At 35.4% G+C, this 25,779-nt stretch overlaps 1 protein-coding gene across 4 annotated transcripts in view; it reads left to right on the plus strand.

Moving 5' to 3' along the window:
* Foxp2 (forkhead box P2) overlaps positions 1 to 25,779 on the plus strand; it is a 534,032-nt gene that overhangs the window by 62,148 nt on the left and 446,105 nt on the right. For all 4 annotated transcript variants that reach the window (XM_031381204.1, XM_031381198.1, XM_031381206.1 and 1 more), the window contains exon 2: positions 16,413 to 16,553. The gene's annotated coding sequence lies outside the window, so the exon portion shown is untranslated. The remainder of the gene's footprint in view (positions 1 to 16,412; positions 16,554 to 25,779) is intronic.

Genomic DNA, 25,779 nt, shown 5'->3' on the forward strand with positions numbered 1-25,779 from the left:
GTATGTGTGTGTGGGTATGTGCACTAGTATACCTGTGGAGGTTAAAGGACAGTATACAGGAATTGGTTCTCTCTCTTCTCCATATGGGTTTCCGGGATCAAACCCAGGTTATGATGCTTGGAGGCAAGCACATTAGCTTCCAAGTCACTTCCTAGTTCACTTGATCAATATTTTATTCTGTGAGTTTAAGATCCTTAACCATGAGACTTTTTAAAAGATCACAAAACGTATGTCATGGGGATGCTATAGATTCTCTGACATTGTTTCACTTGACAGACTTTAGTACATTCATTTTTGTAATTATTTTCTTTTGATTTCTTCAGTTCTTGCCTTTCTAGTGGTATAATTGCAGTTATTGTTTAAGATGTATATAGTTTGTGCAAAGGACTGGAGACACACATCATTAACATACTATAGTGAAACATTTTATATAGCTTATTATGGGAAATATTGCAGCATGTGGCTGATTCAGAATTGTAGACAATAATGACCGAGCCATGTTATTCCCTGGAGTTTTCCAAGCACGCTCATACTGCTTGCTTCTTTGGGAGTAAAGTGAATAAGCTTTTCCTTCATAGCATAGATAAAGATGATAGATACAAACAGCAGTGCTGTGTCTTTCCGAGAATTGTTCCTTTGTAAGGAGAGGCTAAGGTTCTCAGTGCCACTAAGCCTGAGTCCGTTCACCCCATAGTCTTTGTTTCTTTGTTTTGTTGTTTATTTGTGTTTTTTCAAGACAGTTGCACTATATAGTCTTGGCTGTTCTGGAACTCACTATGTAGACCAGGATGGCTTCAAACTTATAGAGATTTCTCTGCTTCTCTGCCTCTCTGCCTCTCTGCCTCTCTGCCTCTCTGCCTCTCTGCCTCTCTGCCTCTGCCTCTGCCTCTGCCTCCAGTACTGGGAGTAACAGTATGTGTGACTATGCCTGGCTTAATTTCACATATTTTAAAAAAAAAAAAACATTCACAACTTTGAACTACATTGAGACCCCTGTCACTGCAAAGCAGGAGCTCAACAATAAAGGAGCTTTCCCTCATGTCTGATAACCTAAATTGATTCCTGAATCTCATGGAAAAAGGAGAGAACTGATTCCATAACAGCCAACAACAACTAAAATTTTAAAAGCTTTCAGGGCAATGTCCTGACAAATATACATTTTGAATTGTGTACATTTTTGAACGAAAGCAAAGTTTTGACATAATTTAGTAAGAGCATTCCTGAGTCTTATTTTATTTCAAATATTAAAGACTTTTTAACACTTTGGCCGTTTGATCTCGTCTATATCATCTAACTAGATTTAGTTTCCAGTCCTTATTAGGTCCTTTTCCTTGACACCATAGCAACATCTTCTGTTGGTGCCTTTCTGGCATCTGGATGCTCTCTTCTTATCCTTGTAGGTTATCCTTTCTTGTCGTCTCTATCAGAACCCTTAGGAGTCTATTGTTGTTGTTGGTTTTATTGTTGTTCCTGTTATTTTATTGTATTTTCTATCATTTCCATAGTCTTCTGAGGTCATAATTTTTTAATCATTATTTTGCAAGTAATGATTGTTAGTTGGTGTATCAGCTCTTCCTTCCACTGAAGGTCATTCTTATGAACGTTGACTTTGTTTTTCTCTGCTTTTATTCTAATTGTGCTTCTGACCAATGTTCCAACCAGTCTACTTTCTTTTCTGTATTCTTTAGTAAGAGAGAAGTCCATACAGCAGACACTACTATCCAATCATTAACTTCGGAACCGTTTCAATATGCACTTTCATTTATTTACTTTAGTAAAGTATTAAAATAGAAGTAATTTGTATTTATTTTCTCTCCTACTTATTCATTCGCCATTTCTCAGTAATTTTATTACTAGTAATTTTGGGGAGCTCAACTTGGGATATTATGTGTTACTAGTAAAAACTAGGGTCCTCTCCACTGGTAGTACATTTTATAAACAAAAGAAAAATTAAACGAAATACTTTGAAGAAAGCTCAAATTCAATTTTCTTAGAAGAACAAAAGAAAACAAGTATAAGGAAAATCCTGGGGCAGAAAAATTGTAAATCTCTACAGCCTCTCAGAAGAAAATGGGCAACAGGAAGAAGGTAAGGCATGGCACTTGTAAACAGTCAGATTGCAAAAGGAAATGGAAAGCAGTAACTTTGAGAATGAGCAGGAGCCCAGACTGCCCAGGAGAGCACACCCAGAGGAAGGAAAAGAGGAGAAAAGTCAGGAAGGAAAGTGTGCAGATGGAAGAAGCCTGGGCTCTGCAGATACTTCACTCAGAGTTTCTGGGAAGGAAAAGTAAGTTTTCTCTTAAAGGATCAGTATTCCTCTCATGTCGTTAGCATGGCTTAAGGTTAACTTACTCAGCCTGGGTTGTCCCTTAGCAATTGACCAACTCAGCAAGCACGTTGTACAGGCTAGTTTTGTGTGTCAACTTGACACAGGCTGGAGTTACCACAGAAGGGAGCTTCAGTTGGGGAAGTGCCTCCATGAGATCCAGCTGTGGGGCATTTTCTCAATTGCCCCTTGTGGTTGGTGCCATCCCTGGGCTGGAGGAATTGGGCTCTATAAGAGAGCAGGCTGAACAAGCCAGGGGAAGCAAGCCAGTAAGAAACATCCCTCCATGGCCTCTGCATCAGCTCCTGCTTCCTGACCTGCTTGAGTTCCAGTCCTGACTTCCTCTGGTGATCAACAGCAATATGGGAGTAAGCTGAATAAACCCTTTCCTCCCCAACCTGCTTCTTGGTCATGATGTTGTGCAGGAATAGAAACCATGACTAAGACAAATTGGTACCAGCATAGTGGGGTATTCCTGTGACAACCTGACTATGTTTTGTGGAGGACTGTGGAAGGATCTTGGAACTTTGAGCTAGAAGAACCACTGGTTGTTAAGAACTCTGTGTGATGTTCTGTAGCAGCTTGGAAGATCATGTTGAGAAAGTGCAGAGATGGAGGCCTGGCTTGTGAAACTTCAGAGGGAGGATTAAAGACACTTATCAGGGCCATGTTGTTTTGAATATGAAGATTCTGTGGTTCTGGTTAGCTGGGGCTGAAGTATCAGCTGTGATTAACAAGATACCAGAACTACTAAAGTTAAAACTTTGCATTACTGGGACTATTGATGCTGGTTAGCTGGAGCTAAGAAATTAGCGGTGATTAAGAAGAGACCAGCATCATTGAGGTGACATCTTCTGAGAAGTGTTTTTTTGAGAGCAAAGAGACTGTGTTCCAGAGATAGCCAAGGTTGTACCTTGTGCTGCAGCAAGACTTGGTAATGTATAAGAGTCACCCAGGTAGTACTGGTTTTGACAGCATGAAGGGGTCTATGAAGAGCAGCTGAGGCTTGATACAGTGAGAGGCCATGGAAGGCCATTGGTGAAGGGGCAGCATTGGTTTGCAATTGATGGCCCAGGACTGAAGGGGTCATGCAAAGGAGTTGAGGCTTGGCACCATGAAGAAAGCCTATGAGAGGCTATTGGTGAAGCCTAGTTACAGAAGACAGTGTTTTAGTGATGACAGTATCATGAATGACTACCAAGGACAGCAGCAGCAGTAGAGTACAGGCATCTGGAGCCCAGAAGACAAGCTGTGTGCTGCAAAGGGCAGAGCTGGAGAAGTGACCTGTTAAGCCCTTAGAGGAGCCCAGAAGATCATGAGTTGAATCCAGACATTGGTTTTGCTTTTGATTGTGACTGTGCCCTGATATTTTTCCCTCTTGAAGGAAGAATGTATTTTAGTGGGGCCCACAGTTAAGAGACTTTGATTTTTAAATGTAAAGACTGTGGCACTTTAGATCTTGGGGATGAATAAGAACATAAGGGTTGAGGCTTAATAGTGATATGTTTGTGTGTCAAGTTGAGAAGGGGTCAATTGTACAGGCTAGTTTTATGTGTCAATTTGACACAGGCTGGAGTTATCACAGAAGGGAGCTTCAGTTGGGGAAGTGCCTCCATGAGATCCAGCTGTGGGGCATTTTCTCAATTGCCCCTTGTGGGTGGTGCCATCCCTGGGCTGGAGGTGTTTGGCTCTGTAAGAGAGCAGGCTGAGCAAACCAGGGGAAGCAAGCCAGTAAGAAACATCCCTCCATGGCCTCTGCATCAGCTCCTGCTTCCTGACCTGCTTGAGTTCCAGTCCTGACTTCCTCTGGTGATAAACAGAAATGTGGAAGTAAGCCAAATAAACCCTTTCCTCCCCAACTTGCTTCTTGGTTATGAAGTTTGTGCAGGAATAGAAACCCTGACTAAGACACACGTTAATTCTCCACCTTGGGTAGATTCCATTCCGTTGACCAGAAGGAAATAACTTTCATTTCGCAAGTCTCCAACGCTACTATCACAAATGGATTAATTGATATAAATACATAATTTACAACAATGTGATATGTAATTTTTAGCCTAAGCTGAAATAATAATGGCTAGGCATATTAACAAGTTTTTACTCTAACTACACCAACTCATCTGTATGATCGATTTGATTTCCTTCTATTCTGAAATCTATATAATACATAATATATACTAGCCAGGGTTGTCTCTGTAGTACCCAGCCAGACCAGAATGGAGCCTGCACAGTTGGTGTTTGTGTATGTTTAAGTGTGGTATTCCCTTTGTGTATGTGTTGCCATGAGGATATTTGGGAAACATTACCTTAAGTATTCATTTCTACTTTTCTAATACTAAATATTGGAATTAGTTCCCCTCTGCTTTCCTATAAGTGCTCAATGTACATATAGAAATATATGCCTTTTTAAATGTTGTTGGCTCCCCAGGAACCCACAAATCTGCAGTCAACTTACACACACTGACATGTCCTGCTTTCTTTTACTTTAAAGGCAGACCTTGGAAATTACTCTCTGTAATCAGAATGCCCTGTGGTACTTTATTACCCTTCAACTGTGTAGTGATGCTCATTAAATAGATGTACCATCATTGTCCACTGATGGTAATTAAAGTAAAACAACGTTAGCCCCTATTTAGAATAGATACTATTACTTAGATGGTGTCTACTTTAACAAAACAACCTTCTGAACTCAACACTGGTATTCTTTATTTATCTGGTGGTCACTTTTTCCTGCAGCAGTTTTCCAAAATCTTAAGTTCTCTCTGTGGCTGAACAGTTGCGTTTATAGCAGGGTTTTATTATGCAAGCAGAATGGTTTTGATCAGACTGTATTTACATGACAGCCTGGAACTGTGGCATTCGCTCAAGAACATTGTACACATTTAAAATATTGTCTAAATATTTATCCACATGATGGATTACTGCAGCTTAGCAAAGCCAGTTACAACCTACTGAATAAATGATTTTCATTTTTAAAATTTTGGGAAGGCTTTAAAGGGATCATGATGAAGTCTCATCTCCCTTGCTGGAGACAGGCCCCGATTATTCCTTCTTTCTTCTTCTTTTAAATGATATTTTAATTCTGAGGTATTGAAGTCATAAAACAAATGGGATTTTAAATCAGTTGCCATCAGGTATACATGTTTGCTTCTCCTTCCCATCCTTTGATCAAGTGTTCTGTCAGGAAAAAAACAAATAGAATTTTTGAAAAGCAAAAATATGGCAGCAAAATTCTGACATCCATTGAGGCTAACATAAAAATTTAAAAGTACCCACTTGAGGTTGAAAAAGTATTTAAAATCTGTATTTCACTAAAATTGGAAAGCTTAATTTATATAATAAATTATGGTTTGCTTTAAATTTGAATGATTCAAATGTTATGAAACCTCGAATTAAGAAGTTTTCATTAAATTTAAGCCAGTTTGACATTTTGGCAGTTCATGCTGTTTCTGTCCTTTTGCAGTGTAAACAAATTTTGTGGTCTTAATAATAGAACATCAAGCTTAGGCAGATTATATTTGTGTGGATGTGTGTGTGTGTGTGTGTGTGTGTGTGTGTGTATAGGTATATATGCATGGTTATGTGTGTGACTATGTGTATGTACATCTGTGTGTACATGCATATATTCATGGGCATTTGTGTGTGTTTATGTGTATGTGTATGTATATATGTATGTATACATGGGTATCTGTATGCATTTGTGTATATGCATGTGAGAATATGTATATATGTGTGTGTGTATGCTTGTGTGTGTGTTTAAAGGAGAGAGGTGGGGTTTCTTTTATTATCTGGTGCTGCTAGATTGCTTAATTTAACAAATCTTTTGTGTTTCTAAGTGATTGTCATTCTTTAAGAAAGGGCTGTGGATGATTTGTTTTATTTAAGCAGTAATAGTCACAGCTAGACTTTGTACATTTGTCATGAAAGCATCTTTTGACAAGTAAATTAGACCTTAGAAAGATCATCCAACCTCAAGCTTGGGTCATATGGTGCTGCTTCCTACAAACACCACTCAAAACAAACCATTTTGGCCATGGTCCAACTTGGATTCTTTATTTTCATGTAGAAGGAAAAAGGAGTAGCCTTTCATCTTAACAGGAATTGTTATATCCTCAAAAAAAAAAAAGTCCTTGTCTTCATTAAAGCTAAAAATGAGAGAGCTCTAAAAAGCTACAATGTAACTTCATTGTTTTTAAAATCTAAAACTGTAGCTTGACTATAAGAATAGATTAGGACAGAGATACGGTAGCAGGAATCCTAGGATGTAGTTATTTTGGTTGTTATCCTAGCAATTAAAATCATTAAGCAGTGAAAATTGGGACCTGGGATGTGATACTGTTATTATAATATAGTATTGGGTACCTTACAGGGTATGAAAATAGTGAAAAGAAATGTCTGTTAATGATCAATTATATACGTTAACTGTTCATGTAAGATTTCCTATTTAAGACCTTTTGTGGGAGCCTGATAGCAAAATCATGCATAGTTGAGAACTTAACATATGGATAGAGGCGAGGCACTAGCTATCAATTGGTTCTTCAAACAGATTGTCATTTTGAACACACACTTCCACAGATGGCAGAGTTTCAGCTGCCCATCAGAGCGCCAATACCTTTGAGACAGCTGTTGCACATAAACCTCCTTTACATGTTTTAGGTCAAGAGCAGACAAACCTGTTATAGCACCTGCTATTGAATATGTAAATGTGTTGTTTTGTCATTTCATTAAACAAGAAGAGGTAACAACAGTCTCTTGTGGTTGTAAATGAGTCTGGAACATCACCTAGAGGAAATGAAATCCAACAAAAAGACAAACTGTGATTTCTGTTGTATAGGCATGGGAGGTTGCTTCTATTTAGGGCTTTGTTTCTGGAAGACAGCCCATAATTCAGAGGAATGGGAGAGGCAAATTTATGTTTGGAAGGAAGAACAAGGAAGGTGTTTGCTGTCATTGACTGTAGGGTAGTTGTGAAGTTTGACATGCCCAGGAGCTACTGATGCCATGTGGGGCCCTGTGCACTGCATACCTCAGTTTTCATCATCTGGTGAGCCTGCAGCAGGATTTCCAGGCACGGGAGTCAACAACATGTCTACTTTGGTTTGGAACTGATTGATCCACAGAACAGAACACGCTTGTGGGATCTTCTCTATAGAATGACATAAATGATTGAAATGTTTTCTTTAGGAAAAAAACCCCACAAAGTATCATTTGTTTATAGACCTTATTGCTTATGGGAAGGAAGTGTCAGGCAGGATTGCGAGGAGTTTGCGGGAAACTTTCACATTAGTTTTGTGAATTATTTTGTTCGAGCTCAGCTCAGTATGTTAGAATTATAAGTGAAGAAATAAAATTGGTGGGAATGGAGAGTGGAAGGATTATTTCCTGATTTTCCATAAAGAATGATGGCATATAGTGGAAAAAAATAATCTCAGGGTTTACAAAATGACAGAAACTGTTACTCTGTTCACATAGATTACTGTGAGGAAAGAAATGGGAACTATCAGAGTAGATGAAAAAATGTCATTTTATATTACATTATTTTATTGTGAAGTTTTTCCTTAATTTTTTCATTTTGAAAACAGTGTAAAAATGTCTATGACATCAAAAATCATGTTACAGCTTGGTTAATTCTAGTCAAGCATGTTTGTTCTGTTGTAGATATATTGTTATGTAGGAAGAAAGTAATATTATTATTGTCTAGCATAAAAAGAAAATTAAAAATTCTTTCCTGACCTTTTAACCTTGTCAAATGATTTCTCTGCTCCTGACATAGTGCATTATATTTGGAAAGGTTGAGAGTTAACTCTTCAAGGTACCAGACATCATTTTTATTGGGATATTAATTCTCAGACGTGCTAATCTCATCAAGATTTGTAGGCATTTTCTTTCATAGGCCATTCTGATTTGTAGCTCTTTCTTTTCACAGCAGTATTAAATACCAAACCTTCTCTGATATGGAAGTTCATTAGAGATATGTCTTTGATGGCAGCCCTTTCCTGGCTTCAGTTTCAAATACCTTGATGTAAAGCTTAAGAAGCCATTGTGCTGTAAGCCCTTCTTGATGTGCCTTATTTAGATCTGCATAGTAAATCAAGGAAAGTAAATAACAAGGCAGCAGATGGAAGCTCTGAGATAAGACCAGGGAACAATTGTATTTGTATTTTGTTATGATGTTGACAGGAGCTAAAATTCACTAATCTAGTTCAACTGATCTGCATTTCAAAGAAATCTCATTTAGCAGCAACTTGAAGGTTTGTAGGATAAAGTTCTTTTATTGTGGCTTTTATTGCATTCTTTGCTAATTTATCTGGTCAAGATTTAGCCTTGCTTACTTAAAGCTGCAAGCATGTTACAAGGAGTCTTAAATACTATGAAAGCATTAATGTCTAGACTATGGACTGAAGGTAATTACATATCCAGCCTTGAATAGAGTACATTTAGAAAATACTGTTGTTCAACATCAATTGTCAGGCTAATATAGATAAGGTGTTGTGGTTTTTGTTGGCCTCTCCGACTGTTTGCCCGTCATAGATTTTTCCATCCACTTTATAAACAAGCCAACATATAATCATAAACTCGTCAGAATAATAAATAGATGTCCTCTAAACCTTTAGTACTATCTTGGATACCGGCTCCTGGAGTGGGCATTGCTTTTAGCACTTCTATAGGAACTTTATTTTACTTGGCAGTTCTAAATATACAGAGAACACATGCGAGATATGGGTAAAGTGTTATAAGAGGTCTAAGTGGTATATACTGTAAAGAGCTATAGGAAGTATATATGGTAGACAATATTCACAAGAATATCAATGTTTTCCGATGTTCTTTGTTATTGAATACAAGTAGTTAGGTTGAAATATGATCAAACAAACCAAGTCATAGATATTATAATTTGTGTGCTAAATTTTGAGAGACTTTGAACTGGATGACTTGGCAAAGAAATGCTACTAAATATAGAAAATATATCATGAAATATTTCTATTTTAAAATACCACTAATCGAGTTTTAGTTTATTTTAAAAATAAACTAAATTTTAGCTTATTTTTAAAATAATGCGTAACATATTGAGTGAGTCTGAGTATATTGAGTGGGATTGTTTTAATCTTTACTTCTAGAAGAAACACAGAATTAATATGATGATCTATCTTAGAGATTCACTGTATCATTTTGAAACAAATTGTCACATACTTGTCCAGTGATTTTCACAAGAAACGAAACAGTCTAATTTTAATTTGAGTTCTAAAACTGCTGTTAGTTCAGAACTTCCACATATTAAAAAACAAGTATTTTGTCTCACCTTCACGGCACTTTGTCTCAGATTTTTCAAGAATTAAATCAAATAACGACCTTGTTGTTCTGCATAAGTTGCATGCTTGAAAAATATTTTTTTAGAACTGAAAATTACATCAGTGGGATAATGTGGGTAGGTGAACGTCTGAAGGGAGAGCTGCTTGTCTTCTGTATCCTTCTGTACCTGCATCAACCTTGTTCTGTGGCTTAACACTTCTTTCTAAATATCACTGTTGATATGAAAGACACAGACCAAAGTAGAGCGTTCTGGTTTTAAAGAGATTTTAATTCATGTAAGCAGGCAAAACGAACAGACTTGTCACACAGTAGACTAAGTTGCAAGTCTGTTGTGGTCATCCAGACAGTGTCTTGCTGTCCATCTGCCTAACCTGAATTAAGTAACCATACCTGCTAAGCAGTGTTTAATTAATTAATTCTCTCTGTGTGTCTGTCTCTTTCTCTCTCATTTTTTGTTTTATTGAGGCAGGATCTCTCTATATAGCCTTGGCTGGCCTTGAACGCACAAACTCCACCTGCCTCAGTCGCCCAAGTATTCATGTGCATTAAAGGTATACATCCCCCTTCTGGGCAGTAGGCAGTTTTGAAAGGAAGCCTTACAGAAAATGCTATGTGTCTGATTGTTTCTGCAGCAGATAATAAAGAGGATGCTTCCTGAAGGTCCTGATAAGGAAGCTAGGTTGTAAGGGCATAGTAAGATTGGAGAAGTAGAATTTGAGAGGAAAGCATCATATGGAGACTCAAGTCTGACAAAAGCAGGTATAGTACATTTCCATTTGATTTTATGAAGTTTGAACAAATCTATTAATGGAATTGTGTGGGTTAGTTTTTACCCACTTGACACAAACTAATGGAAAGAAGCAACCAATCGAGAAAATATCTCCATTGGCCTAGAGGCAAGTTGATGGGGCATTGCCTTGATTATTGATTGACGTGAGAAGTTCCAGCATACTGTGGGTAGTACCACGCCTTGGGAGATAGTCCTAAGACATATGAGAAAGCAAACTGGGCAAGCCACAGAGAGCAAGCCAGGAAGGAGCACCCTTCTTCTTTCTCTGCTGTAGGTCTGGCCTTCAGGTTCCTGTTGGAGTCCCTGCCATGCCAACCCTAGTGATGATGGGCTATTATAGAACATGGAAGACAAGGATCCCTTGCCCTTTTCAAGTTGTCTTTGGTCAGAATGTCTTATCCCAGCAGTTGAAACCAAATTAATATAAGAATAAATAGACAAACCTGATATCAAGAATAAACAACCTTCAGTTTAAACTTGTTATTTATTTAGTTATGGAACAGGTTTTCTTTTTAAAAGAGCACTGACTGATGCACATGCAAGAAAAGACAGTGGAGAAATATTTGTATATTTTCAGTTGAATATATGCAAATTTAGACATTAATGTCTTCCCCCCTCCTTCTGCCAGTGTAACAGACTATAAAAACATATGCTTGGGAAACCTTGTTAGGTCTGGTAGCCTGCAAAATAATGAGATAATGTTTAAAGATACTCTAGGGTGTGAGGGATATGAATGTAAAATCATTACTGGAGTAGTGGGGAAAAGACTGTAATTTCAGAGGTAGAAAATGATACTTGTTTTTATATTACTTATGGAGACATCTGGTATTTTTTGGTCTATATTTAAGAAAACATATGTGTTCTTGGGTAAAAAGAAAGATCAAGATTATGTTTTGAAGATAAATAAAACATTACTAATTTGAATAAGAGTTAGTAGTAGAATATTTACATAAAATGCTAAAGAGTCAGAAGATAAAGTACTGAGAAAGAGAAAATGGAAAACCATATTTCATTTGAAGAGAACAAGATTAAATAGCAAATATTTTTAAAAATGTATATGGGTGACTCTCTGAAAAAATTATCAGGATTCAAAACATATTTCCCTTTTCAATCTTTGACTTAACAAGGTTGCTAGTACATAGACCAGCTTATCAATCACTGATGCCAAAATTCTGTGGTCCACGACCCTGATAAGTACTTAATATATCATTTCATATAATTTGTTATATTTTAAGTAGAAAATTAGTTGTAAAATCTTAAAAAACTGAATTACTGCCTTCCTCTTTCGTGTACACCCACAAACACATGGCACCAACCTTCTAGCCTCTCTTGCAAAGTTCATGATCACCATGACTAAATCTGCATCCCTATATTCAGGAATGGCAGGCAGGAATCAAGAACCTGCTAAGGGCTGTTCTTCCAGTCTGTACCTCGTAGAAGGCCGCCCCTGCTCTGCTTTGTCCTTGTTCTTTTGTGTTGATTGTGCAACCCTCAGAAGCTTATGCCATTATGCCGACGCTTGCCTCCAAACCTGGCTCTGCTTGCAACCACCTTTGTAAGTGAAACAAACTGAGATTGTCAATCAAAAACCAGAGACCGATGTGTATCCTGCTCTCATCCCACATTTGCTCATGTTCTTCTGGTAATTTAAATCCTCTGTAGAACTTACTCACCATGTGTCTCATTTCTCATTGGCTATAACTAGTATCCAACTCAACTATCCGGAAAATAGATGTCTGCAGTGCTGTGAATAAGATGCAGATGACTTAAGACTCTCAGAAAGGACTAACCGGGAGAGTGTGCACCTAGTAGTTACTTTAAGTTGGCATTAAGTTGGCAGATCAGCACAGAGAGGCAAGCTCTGTCTTTTTTTTTTTTTTTACTGACTGAGCAATAGGCCAAGTTTTATTAATTTTTAAGGTTAGTATACAAACTTATAGGTTTCGTCAATGCATCTTCACAAATGAGGGTTATTATACTTTGTTCTCGTTTATCCCTGACCTCATTCTCTCTTGAGCACCTCCTTACGTCCAGATGGTTTCCTTTCTACTCCCAGTTAGTTCCACTCCTGTTTTCTTAACCCACATGTCGTTACATTCTCTATTTTCCACATCCTTTAAGATAACATCCTTCCTTCCTTTGGATTCTGATCAAGTTGTGGTTTGGTTTATAATTTCAAACTTCTACTCTATCGTCAAGTGTCTCCATCATCCCCAAGTGATACTGTGCATTTGTGTAAATTTTGTCAGGCAGTTTTCCACTGGTGGTACAAAGTATTTGAGATAAACATTTAGAAGATTGAAATTTTTTTTTTTTTTGGGTCACAGTTCCAGTGGTTCAGTTTGTGATATTTTTTTTTTTTGACGTTTGTGTTCCCACATCATGGGGGAAGAGGTCTGTATACTTCATGGTTGCTAAAAATCAATGAGGGTTTGGGGCAGGCAATATTTCTATCACTGAGCACACTTTCAGTGATGCAATTTCTTCCCATGAGGCTCTACCTCTTAAAGATTCTACAACCTTAATACATTACCACAGTCTGGAATCCAAAGCTCAGTACTCAAGCATCTATTTGAATTTATTAATGCTAACATGATGGATTTATGTATTATAATCTCCCATATTTATATTCTGCAGTAAAATCAGGGATATCACAAAAACTAAAATGGAAAACAATTTGTTTATAAATAATCAAATGATAAAGAAATAATAATTAGTATAGTTGGCATGAATACATTGTTATCCAAACTGGAAAAGTTTTAGGAGTGAAAGGGATAGATACTCATAGTTATGTATGAGCACATTCATCGCAGGCAATCAAGAACAAGTGCTCAAACTCCCTACTGTCCTGCTATATTCAGATTTACTGTGTGCCAGCCACTATAGTAAGGCCTTTTATTCAATTTTAATTTAATGCCTGTAGTTGGTTTCAAGAATTATAATTATTTCATTATACAGAATGAATTTAGTGACAAAGGTACATACAATATACAGTTCTGATGCAATAGAAGGGACAAGTGCTTCTGAGCATTCCTGGGTGAGATTGACCTGACCCTAGTAACTGAGATGGAAAGATGCTAGTACTCTGGGTAGCACCAAACCTTCACTGAGACCTTGAACTCTAAGTGGAGAAAGGTTGTTGAGCAGCAGTGTACATTCACTGCTCTCTTCCTCTGTAATGGGGATACTGTGTGACCAACAGCTCCAAGAACTATTCACATGATGAGCTGTACCCTGGAACTGTGGGTCAGAATAAAGCCTCTTTCCTTTAATCATTATTATTGGGGTCTTTCATTACAACAGAGAAAGGAACCACCTGAACTTAACTGTCTCTGAAAGAACAGAAAAAAAAAATCCTCTAGGAAGTATAACACTAAATATAAAGCTGTGTCCTTGGCCATGCTGAAAAGACAATGATGGATACATAGCTCTAAATATCGAGGTTCTATATGCAAGTGAGGTGTTTAAGTAGTGTGGGAAAGCACCCTGATCATAGCTTGCATGAACTCCAAAAAGAATGTTAGCATATGTTGTGCTATGTATTTTAGGATAAATACTACAGTCTACTTAAATTTTCAAGAAAAAGCTTGCTTTTTTTTAAAAAAAATTATTTGTTGTGTGTGCATGTCTGTGTCTGACTGTACGCATGTGTGCAAAAGGCTATAAAGGTCATGTCCAGTTCAAGGTCCTCTTGAACTGGAGTTTGCAGGTGGTTATAACCATCCACTTAGGTGCTGGCAATTGAACCTTGGTCATCTGAAAGAGCAGTAGGTACTCTTAACTGCTCAGTAATCTCTCTAGCCTCCACACATTAAAATCTTTTATTTTATTTTATGTATAGGAGTGCTTTGCTAGTTTGTGTGTATGTGTACCATGTGCATGCTTAAGTTCTTCAGAAGTCAGAAGAAGGCACTGGATTCTCTGGGACAGGAGTTACAGATGATTATGGGTGATGGGAACCGAATCTGAGTTTCTATAATGTCAGTAAGTGCTTATAACCACTGAACCATCTCTCCTGACACACTTTATCTTTCAAAGCACATTTTATTAAAAAGCAAAGTGCAATTATTTGTGCACATATGTGTCCATGTAGGTGAATATGTTATATGTGCAATATACTACATGTTGGGTGTATATGTTGTATATACACGTGGCATGCCCTGTGTATACCTGTATATGGTGTTGCAATTTGTGAATGTGGTGTGTGTATGTTGAGTACGTGTGTGTGGTTTGGTTCTTTATACCTTTTCACATCTAAATGTAAATTTAGCCATACTCAGGCTCTGCCCTGTAAGGGCCTGGCATACTCTTATCACATTTCTGGTAGATACATAAGGCATATACTATCATGGGCATTTCTGGAAATGTACTAACAGACCAGGCTAACCAAAACCTACTGATGCCATTCATCCTTTCACAGCTAAACAGACACTCAAGAGTGTGCCCCGAGCTGCAGCTGCCCAGAATATCACAGAGCCATTTTTCTCTTCTCAAAAGTGTAGAAAACTGCCTGTTTTGAGCAGCCACATGGATATGTTGATATAGAGAGTGCATATCAGTAAGTCTTAATAATAAGACTTTTAAATTAGACCAAGATTAATTGACTTTTCCTTACACAAAGCAGAACAGCTTTTCTCTCCGGCTAGAAGTCTAATCATGACAATGTTTTCTCACATAATGCAATTAAATCTTTGGTAATAAACTTTGTATTGTTATTCATTCTTCAAATTATCTTAAGTTATACCAAGTCAACTGGGCAAGGAAAAGAAGCAGTTTGTGATTAGTCAAATGTTTTGAAGAGGTAGTTTTTCCATTGCATAAAATTTAGTTATGTATTTAGTTAGTCTGTTATTTATATTGATTTACATTGCTTAAATTTTTCAAAATGTAAGAAAACTATGAACCCCTTATGTAATATATTTAGTTTCAGAGTGCAAACAAAGTTTAAAGTGCTATCATAAAACTTGTGCCAAACATCAATATTTTATTCTCAGTTTTGGCCTAAAGGTACCCCTCTGTATTGTAATATGAACTAGTAGAAGAAACTGAATGTTTTTTAAAGATAAGTCATCAGAAATAGTCGGGCATTTGGTACAAAGTGAAGACATTTGTCTTCATATGTAATTTTAATGAATCAGAAAATTCCAGCTATTAGAAACCTTCATTTTAATAAAATTTGTATAATAGATTGAATTCTTTTAACCTAATGGATGTTTGTGACACCAAAGGTCAAATATTCCTATAGCAAGTCCCTGTATTCTATAAAGAAATGACTGTGTCTATCTTAACACCTAATAGATTTATTAAGGAATTATGATAAAATTAGACAGTATCTGCATAATGTATTCTAATTTTCTCAGGGTGCCTTGCATGAGCAGCCATTTTCTAAGCTTGGTTCCATTTAAAAATAAATTCTTCTATAAATTTCTTGCTCATTTATAAATGCGTTCTACATATTTCTGGTCTATCTTAGGTTTTTGAAATCATCTCTTTTTATTACTGCATTAAAGTTTTTTTTAAAAAATGGATTTTCCTTCACACTTTTCTAATCACCCTGTCATTCTTTAGCCTTGAGATGTTAAAATGAATGAGTAAAAATATTCAAAACCTAATTGTCTCAGCCAGTCCATCCAGAGTCATGGATTTGCAAAATTATGTCAGGCTTTTAAAAATACATTTTTGGAGGCTTTTTTAGTCTTTTAGATTTTAATATTAATGTTCTCTTGTTCTGCTGCTTATCTGTGAAAATTAAAGTGTACATAAATGTGGGGTTTTTTTTAGTGGTGTTTAAGTACTTGGTTTTTATTGATTATGATGTTCAACAAGGCAGTTCCTACAATTCTGTTTACTTCAGCCCTGACACAAGACAGATTAAATTTTCTATTCCCTTACAGTAAATATATATATATATATATATATATATATATATATATATATATATTTGGATGCATTTTATCATGACTGATTAAAAATATACTTTCTCCCCAGATCAAACAAGTAAGAGAACTCTGTTGAAGCTCGATCCTCACTACTCTGTAAATAAAAGAATATTCCAGAGAAGGAAAGAGTGAAGCACAAAGATTAAGACTTCTAGATCCTAGGAGAGGACTAAAGTCTACCCCTCTACATGTAAGTCATTGTATTTCCATCCCTCATGGTATTTTTCTGCTCTGGTTTTATTAGTAGAATGTAATATGTTGACAATATTGTTTGCACTAAGTCCACAAATATGCAGTTGTTTGTTTAGTAACTTTAGCATTCTGATTCATATTAATATTTACTAACTCAATCCAAGGTGATTCATTAGAATAATAATGTTCACTTTGCACTTTCTCATGGAGAACTATAGAGGACTTGAGACTGTTCTGATACAAAATATATTATATAATTTAATATTAGCAGTAGTGTCAATTATATTATTTTTGCTTCAAACTGTGTTTTTCCCTTTGTTATATTTCTCCATATCTGAGAACAAGACTATTGTAATATATCTATTTAAACCCACCACCTGGTAAGATAGTTATTTCTTTTTGTCACCTCTCACACTGAGATTTATTGGACTGATATTGCATCCTTAGACTACTATATAGAATGAATCAATTATGTCAGCTTAGTGTGGTAGAAAATCTATTCCTTATCTTTTTGGAACATCTCTTTTTTAAAATTTCTTTCTTTTATTGAAAATAGCTTTTTTCTAGCATGACATATCCTGATTATATTTACCTCTCACCAAACTTCTCCTAGTACTTCCCCACCTAACCTCTTATCTAGATCCACCTCCTTTCTGTCTCTCATTATAAAGCAAATAGGCTTTTAAAGGATAATAAACTATGCAATAAATTATAATAACATAAATCTAAAACCAATGCATTGTAAGAGGACAAAACAAACAGGAAAATAGCACAAGCCAAGCTATATGAAACATATATAGACTCACGATCTTCTGTGTACACATGGGAATCCCATAAAGTCATCAAACTTGAAGCCTTAATATATATGCAAATAATCTGTAACATAAAAGTGAGAACTACACACAGACACACGCAAACTAAAAATAATGTAAAATTGAAAAATAAATAAATAAAAGTCCTGACATCTATTTTGAGACAAAGAACTTTGAGTAGTATACGTTTTTACAATAGTCCAAGGATATAATGTCTTTTTTTTTAAGTATTCATTTTATTTGTATGTGTACACTGTAGCTGTCTCTAGACACACCCAAAGAGGGCATCTAATAATATTTCAGATGGTTTTGAGCTACCATGTGGTTGCTGGGAATTGAATTCAGGACCTCTGGAAGAGCAGTCAGTGCTCTTAACTACCAAGACATCTCTCCAGCCTCAGGATACCTTATTTTTGAGTTCACTTTCTGTAGACCATCTAGTACTGGTAAAGAAGCCTACACTTAAGAGTACTTTGTTTCCCCTGTGGAGAGAACTAGTTCCTAGTTGCAAGTGGGTATCAATTGGATATTGCTCTGTGGTTTCAAATTATAGCATACATGCACTTCTTCTCTCAGCTCTAGAACTCCAATAAGTTCAAACCCATTTTCATTCATCCTCAGTCATATGTGATCTCACCACGTTTTTACCATGTTGACTAGAGGGCCTTGTTTTCATGGTGTCTTCCATCCCTTCGTTCTTGTAACATTCTGTCTGTCTCCACTTCCTCAGGGTTCTTTGGAAGCATTTAATGGAAGCATCCTAATTAGGACAGTGTTTAAAGGGCTCTCATTTTCTGCATATCTGTCTGTAAGTTCTCTGGATTTGTTTCCCATCTACTGTGGGAGGAAGCTTCTCTAACAACGGCTGATTAAGGCTCTGAACTATGAGTAGAGCCAAACATCACCAGAGAGTCACTTTTATTGCTGTTTTGTTTTTTTAAAACATAATTTTGTTTTGTTTTATTTTAGAACAGCAAATTTGGTTTTATTCTAAATAACTGATCTATTTAGTCTCTGATTCTTGTTCATCTAGGCAGTGTCAGGTGTGGGTTCCATCTCATGTAGTGGGCCTTCAGTCAAATCAAATATTGTTTGACTACTCCCATAGGCCTTGTGTTGAGCCAAGACTCCAAGTACTATACAAAATAGGTATGTGCAGAGTGGACAACCTTGTCTAGTTACTGATTTTAGTGGAATAGTGTTTCTCTTTATTTAATGTTAGCTATGGTCTTCCTGTAAACTGGCTTTATTGTGTCTAGGAATGCTCTTTATGTCCTTAGTATCTCCAGGATATTTTTCTTGGAGGGGTATTGCACTTTACAATGGTCATGTAGTTAATTTTTTCAGTTTATTTACATAATTAATTACATCTATTGATTTCCATGTATTGAACCATGCCTACATCTCTGGGATGAAGCCTACTTGATCATTTGTGTCATTCTTTTATGTAATCTTGTACCAATTTTCTAGGATTTTTTTTTTTTTGAGAAATTTTTAATCTATTTTGATGGCGTAAGTTCTAATTTTCTTACCTTTTTTTTTTTTTACTGTGTCTTTATGTGGTTTTATTATCATGGTAACTGTAGCCTCATACAAAGAATTGCATTGTTCCTTGTGTTTCTATTTTGTAGAATAATTTGAGAAGCATTGGCATTAATTCTTTGAAAGTCTGGTACAATTTTGTGCTAAAACATTCTGGCACTGAAATTTTTCAGAATGAGATGCTTAATGATTCTTCTGTTTCACTAGAGGTTATAAATCTGTTTAAATTACTTATAAGATCTTGATTTAACTTTACTACTGGCCTATGTCAAGAGATTTAACCTTTTTTTTTAACACATTTTTAAGTTGATGGAGTACAGATTTTTTTCATATAATTCTCTGGATTTTATTGGCGTCTGCTGTTATATTCCCTTTTCATTTTTAATTTTATTAATTTGGATATCGTTCCTCCAATTTATATTTGGTTTGGATAATGATTTGTAAATATTTTGATATTTCTCAAAGAACCAACTCTTTGTTTTATTCATTCACTGTATTGTTTTTATTGTTGTTTCTGTTTTATTGATTTGAGGATTGAGATTGATTATTTATTGCCATCTACTTTATTTGATTGTGATTTCTTGATTTTAGGATAGCGCTTTCAGGTGTGTTGTTAAGATACTAGTATGAGATCTCTTCTTTTTAAAATGTAGGCATTTAGTGCTACAAATTTGTCTCCTAAAACTGCCTTCAATATATTCATAAATTCAGATATATTGGGTATTCATTTTCATTTAATTCTAGAAAGTCTATAATTTCTTTATTAATTTCTGTTCTCAGCCATTTTTCATTCAATAGTGAGTTGTTCAATTTCTATGAGTTCCTGAGCTTTCTGTTACTACTGTTGTTGATATTCAGCTTTAATCTGTGGGAGCCTAATATGATGCATAGAATTATTTCAATTTTATCACATTTGTTGAGATTTGCTTGTATCTGAGTATGTGGTAATTTTGGAGAAAGTTCTACTAGGTGCTGAGAAGAAGGAATATTCTTTTGTGTTCTGGTGAAATGTTCTTCAAATATCTGCTAGGTCCATTTGGATTATATCATTTCGCTCCAGTATTTCTCTGGTTAGTTTTTGTCTAGATGACCTATGCATTGGTGAAAGCAGGTTATTGAGATTTCCCACTATTACTATTTGAGGGTCAATATGTGATTTAAGCTGCAGTAATGTTTTTTGTTTGTTTGTTTCAAACTTTGGTGCCCTTGTATTTGGGCTATAGTTAAAATTGAAATGTCATCCTTATATAATTGAACTTTAATGAGTATGAAGTGTCCTTCCCTATCATCTAATTTGTTCTGGTTTGAAGTTAATTTTGTCAGATGTCAAAATGATTGTACCAGCTTTATTCTTCTATCTATTTCCTTAAAATATCTTTTCTAATCATTTCTTAACCTGAGATTGTGTCTGTCCTTCACATTAATGTGTTTCTTGATTGCAACAGAATGAAAATCTTCAACAAAATGAAGATGTGGATTAGTAATCATATATAAACATGAAAATTTAGTTGCTGTCTAGAATTTGGTAGGTGGAGGATACTTTAAGCCATTACTTAAGACTTTAAAGGGTATTCAGTAGCATCACTCATTTCTTGGTGTCGGGTTGATGGTACATTGGAAGACATAATTTACAGGAGTCTTTGGTAGCACTCTACTCAAATGTAGTAGCAATGAGCAAAGTAAAGCAACAATAATATGCTTGAATCTGAGAATTGAATGTTAAGTATTCTGAATCCAGAAACTAATGGCACTGTTTCTTTTTTTAAATGTAAAGTTCCCAAATTAAACTTTCTGTTTTATGAATGCAAGAAGTGATCAGAACAAAAGTTAGGCTAGTTGTTTCATTTTAGATGGGTGTTGAATTGAAGCAGACACTACAGAAACTTCTGGTATACTGCCATCGTTCATTTCATCTACCAAGTTGGTACTTGAACAGACGTTGCTTTATGCATAACAATTGGTGAGATGTTTTATGCTTTTCTGATAGTATCAAACACAGGTAAAGATGCCTACTCTCGACATTTCTGCTCAGCATCCTACTAGAAACTCAAAGGTCAGCAAAGAAGGAAAAAGAAATGACAGACTTTCATATTTAGAAGGAAGGCAAATGAACAACACACAGCACTGGCCACAGAAGAACTGTCTCTAGAGTGAGTTGCAGAGACTTATCATCACCAGGAAGACATTGATATTGGCAAATGGTTGCAGAAAGATTCCCTCTGATTGTGGGTTATCTCCATTTTCTTAACATTTTTGAGTGTGAATGAGGGTACAGTAGCCACAACACACTCATGGAGGTAAATAGACAACGCCATTTTCTGTTCCTCACCTGTACATTGTTTGAGATAGGATGTCTTGTGCGCTTATTTGGAAACCAGGTTAGCTCACTTGAAAGCTTCTGAGGATTCTTTTTTCTCGGTCTCACATAGGTGTTTTGGGATAACAGAATCTTGTTACCACATCATGCTTCTTGTGGTTTCTGAAGATCCAAAATTCTGTTCTTGTACTTAGGCATCAAGTGCTTTGTCACTGAGCCATATTTCCAACCCCACAATTTCTTTTGTGAAGAGTGAGAAATTGACCCTTTAGTTTAATTGTAAAGACAAAATAGTCAGCATGTATAACATAAAAGAATGACTAAGAAGAATGACTCCATAGTTCAAAAGCAAGACAAGAAAAATTTGTAGTAATCAGTAAAACACGGCATTGCTTAAAGAGTGGACATATACCCCATTGAAATAGAATAGACAATTCTGGAATAGACCTAAATAAACCATATAATCCTCTTTCCTTTCATAAGGGAGTAAAGGCATTTTAGGAGAATAGACTTTTCATTAAATAGTGTTCAATAGCCATATAACAACATTTCTAAATCACATCTAGACACAACATTTCACCTTCTACAAAATGAGCCAAGCCAAAATTGGGATTAGCAAACTAGAAGAAAGCAAAGAGAAGATATAAATATTCTCAAATTTGGTGAGGAGTTTTAGATATGCACCAAAGGTTATGAGAAAAAATATGCTATGGGATTACCAGAATGAAGATGGGCTACAGACTGAGAGAATGTTGTAAATGATTTCTGATAAGTACCTTGTAACTTATGTAACAACCTATAGTAATTAGCTTAATAGGCAAATCTGGGGTATGAAGTATGCATTATAATGTCAGTACTGCTAAGACAGGATCAGGCAGATACTTGGGGGTGTGACTAGACTGTAAGCTTAGTTAAATATATGATATCTAGGCAAATGAAATGTCTTTTCTCATAAAACATCTTTAGTGATGCATGCAGAATACTCAAGGTTCATCTCTAGCCTCTCTCTCTCATCTCTCTCTCTCATACACATCACATACACACACACACACATCAGACACACACACATACACACATCACACCCATACTTACACATATTATACATTCACACATATACACACACAGCAAACACATTCACATCACACATATACAATGGACAAGTTTTCTAAATACATCACAAACTAAATAAAGCACATATACATAGATAATTGTACAGAAGGTGAGCATTATTGTGAATCATTAGAAAATTGCAATAAAGGCAATGCAATATCAATATAGACCTTCAGAATCACTAAATTCACAAAGAGTCCAAATTACAAAAAATTATGAGGATTTAGAATTTTGGAGTGCTGATGCATTTCTGTTAAAATGTAGAGTAGTAGATCTATTTTAGAAGAGTTGTAACATTTTCTTAATGAAGTAAAACATAGGCTTAACTTATGATCCAGCAATTTATTACTCCATAATATTTACCCATATGATTCAGAACTTTAAGTCACACAAGAATGTTCACAGCGGGTTTATTATATTATGTGCTAGGGACTGAACCAGGGCCTTATGTATGTTACATATGCTCCCTATTGTTGATCTCAAACCTCAGCTCCCAGTGTAGCTAAGTGAACCATGTTAACTTTGTTAAGACACCCAGATTTCCTTCAGTCAGTGAGTGAAGAGATAAGCAAGCTGTGGTATGTACAGACAATGTTTTATTTAGTTATGATTCAATAATAAAAGAAATGAGCTACAAAGCCACAAAGATATAGAGGGCCCCAAGATACATATAGAAGAGCAGAAGAATCATAGGGAAAATGCTGCATACAATATGAGTCCATATAGAGAACTTTCACAGAAAAGTACAGACCTAGTAAAAGAAAAATAAAGATCACAGTGTTTTTCAAGAGTTAAAGAAGAAAATAAGAGATGAATAAGGACAACATAGGTATTTCAGGGTAGTGAACTTGTTTGTAAGATAACAACATGATAGGCATTGGACAAAGTGTATTTATCAAAGCCTAATGAAGTGTTAAAATTAAAGAGTTGACCCTCCATAAATTCTTCGGTTTTATAAAACTATAGTAAGATATGTGCGTGGATTGGCAAAACCCGCATGGAAACATGCTCCTCTTAGAGGGCTGTGTCTGTTGGGGAGGAGATACAGTGCGGAAGGGGAGCATCAGACTCTGCACTTTCTGCTTAACTTTCCCAAAACCTGATAGGATCTAAAACACTACTGTAATTAATCAAAAGAATGGTGCTCTGCAGACTTACTTTAGAACCTTTCTGAACGTCCAATGTAAAGCAGAGTAAAATAGAATTTAAGAGGCAGTCACCATAATTTTTGTTAATTCTAAAAAGCAAAGATTATTTCAAACTTAATCAATTGAAAATGAATATTCAAATTTAGAAAGATAAGATTTATTAAATTAGTATTTTGTGATATTGTATAACACCTTGTTTTATTTGGAGAAAGTACATGTCGGAGCAGCTCTATACTTGTACATATTTGCTAATTTTTATAAAAATTTATGTGCCTAGAATAATCTTGCTTTGAATGAAAGTAAAAATTAATCCATAACTTGAAATAAACTTTAATAATATTAAATATAAAGGTATTCATTATAAAGTTACTGAATTCCTATTAAATAATTAACTTACTGTTTCTTTTCAAATTTTTACAGTATCTTCTTATGTAGCACAAAGTGACCTCCAACTCATGATTTGGGATTATAAGGCATTACCAAATCTGACACACATACATATATGTATATACACACACATATATGTATATACACACACATATATATAAATGTATATATATACATATATATATGCCTGATTCTCATTTAAGTGGGTCCTAATTTTGAAATTATGTTGTTATGTTGGAAAAAAATGAAAATAAAACAAATACTCTTTCATTCTTATACTTCAATATTGTAAATATAATTATATTTTCATTTTCTAAAGGAACCAGACACACACTTTTTAGTTTCTTTTTCTTTGTCATCCATCCAAATCCTACAGTTTTTACTTATCCTTTCATTTTCAGAAGGTTCAGTTTGTTAAAATTTTCAAGGAAGGAATATAATATTATTTAGTTAGATGACATTAAGAACAACCAGGATTATTATTTATGAAAAATGAAATATAACCCACCCTTATTTTTGAAGAGGCTCTGTATATCTGTATATAGCTAGGCTCAACACAAACGTCTAGAGAAATGCATCTGTTGCTATTGCATTTTTATTTATTTTTTTTTTGTTTCTCTGAAAACTTGGCATTTGTAAAATATCTAAGATTTAATGTGTCTTGGCCAAATCTCAGATTACCAGGGACATGAATTTTGAACATATTCAACTAAGAATTAACTTTGTAGCAACTTTTTCTTTGCCATATTGATTTTTGGGACTAAAATCAGATTTTTTTTTAAATAAAGCTATGTTTCTTCCTGGTGCCAAGATGCATTTTTTCTATGGAAGGAAAGCATACAGATAGGCTACTTGAAACTTAGCTTAGCCTCCTGTGGAGGAGTCAACTCCATTTGGACTTGACTTACCTGCATTCAAGTTTTTGTTGTATTATGGGTGAATCTGTATGTTAAAAAAAATTGTTCTTATAGTATTACATGAATCTTAAATGGTCAAATATAAAATGTAACTGCAAAGAAGAGTCATTGATTTCCTGTAATGCCATCTTTCTTCTAGTCATTCTATCTAAGTATGTGTTTGTACATAAATATATGTATATGTTTAGAGTATGTATACATTTAGACATACATATATGCATTTCCTATGCCTTTTTCAAAAATATATACACTACTACATGTAATGTTTTATGGAGAGATTTATTCTATTTTTAAAGTTCTGAAGTAGAATTTCTCCTGGAAGTGATATAGTCCAGGAATTTGAAAAATATGGATTCTATCACCACATGGAAATATTTGAAAACTTATTTCTTGGTGTTTGGGTTTTTATGTAACTTAATATTAACCTACCTGGAATATGATAGGCATTTATATTTATTTTACAAATTCCCAGCAGTATGAAAGAATAGTAATATTTTTTTCTAAGTGTACAATTTAGAGAATAATGCAATACTACATCTAGATTAGGCTTCAAAGCCATGAAATTTGAGAAAATGTACAAGAATATGAAAAACAAATGAATGTATCCATTAAAAGTCCCAAAGGAGAAGTGACTTTTCAGTTCTGAGAAGTCAGGCAAGCAAGCTAGGAGTTCAATCTCTGAAACCAAGCTTGATGTCCATTGGGCTTACTGTTCATTTATTGGTAATGTGTCAGCCTTTTGTAGAACTCTGCACCTGTCTTTATTACTGTGTTGGATATTTGCATGAAAGAAGTTTATCCAATTTGTAGTCTAACTTTTCACATCCTCTCTTATTATTCTCTAGATTTTCGAGCAAAGAGCAGTTAATATATTAAGGCAGTAGCACATACCTCTTGCCTATCTTCTTTGAACTTGCATCTTGTGGCCAGGCAGTGGTGGTGCACGCCTTTAATCCCAGCACTTGGGAGGCAGAGGCAGGTGGATTTCTGA

This window comes from Mastomys coucha, unplaced genomic scaffold (assembly GCF_008632895.1).
Source record: "Mastomys coucha isolate ucsf_1 unplaced genomic scaffold, UCSF_Mcou_1 pScaffold20, whole genome shotgun sequence".
Lineage (NCBI taxonomy): Eukaryota > Metazoa > Chordata > Mammalia > Rodentia > Muridae > Mastomys > Mastomys coucha.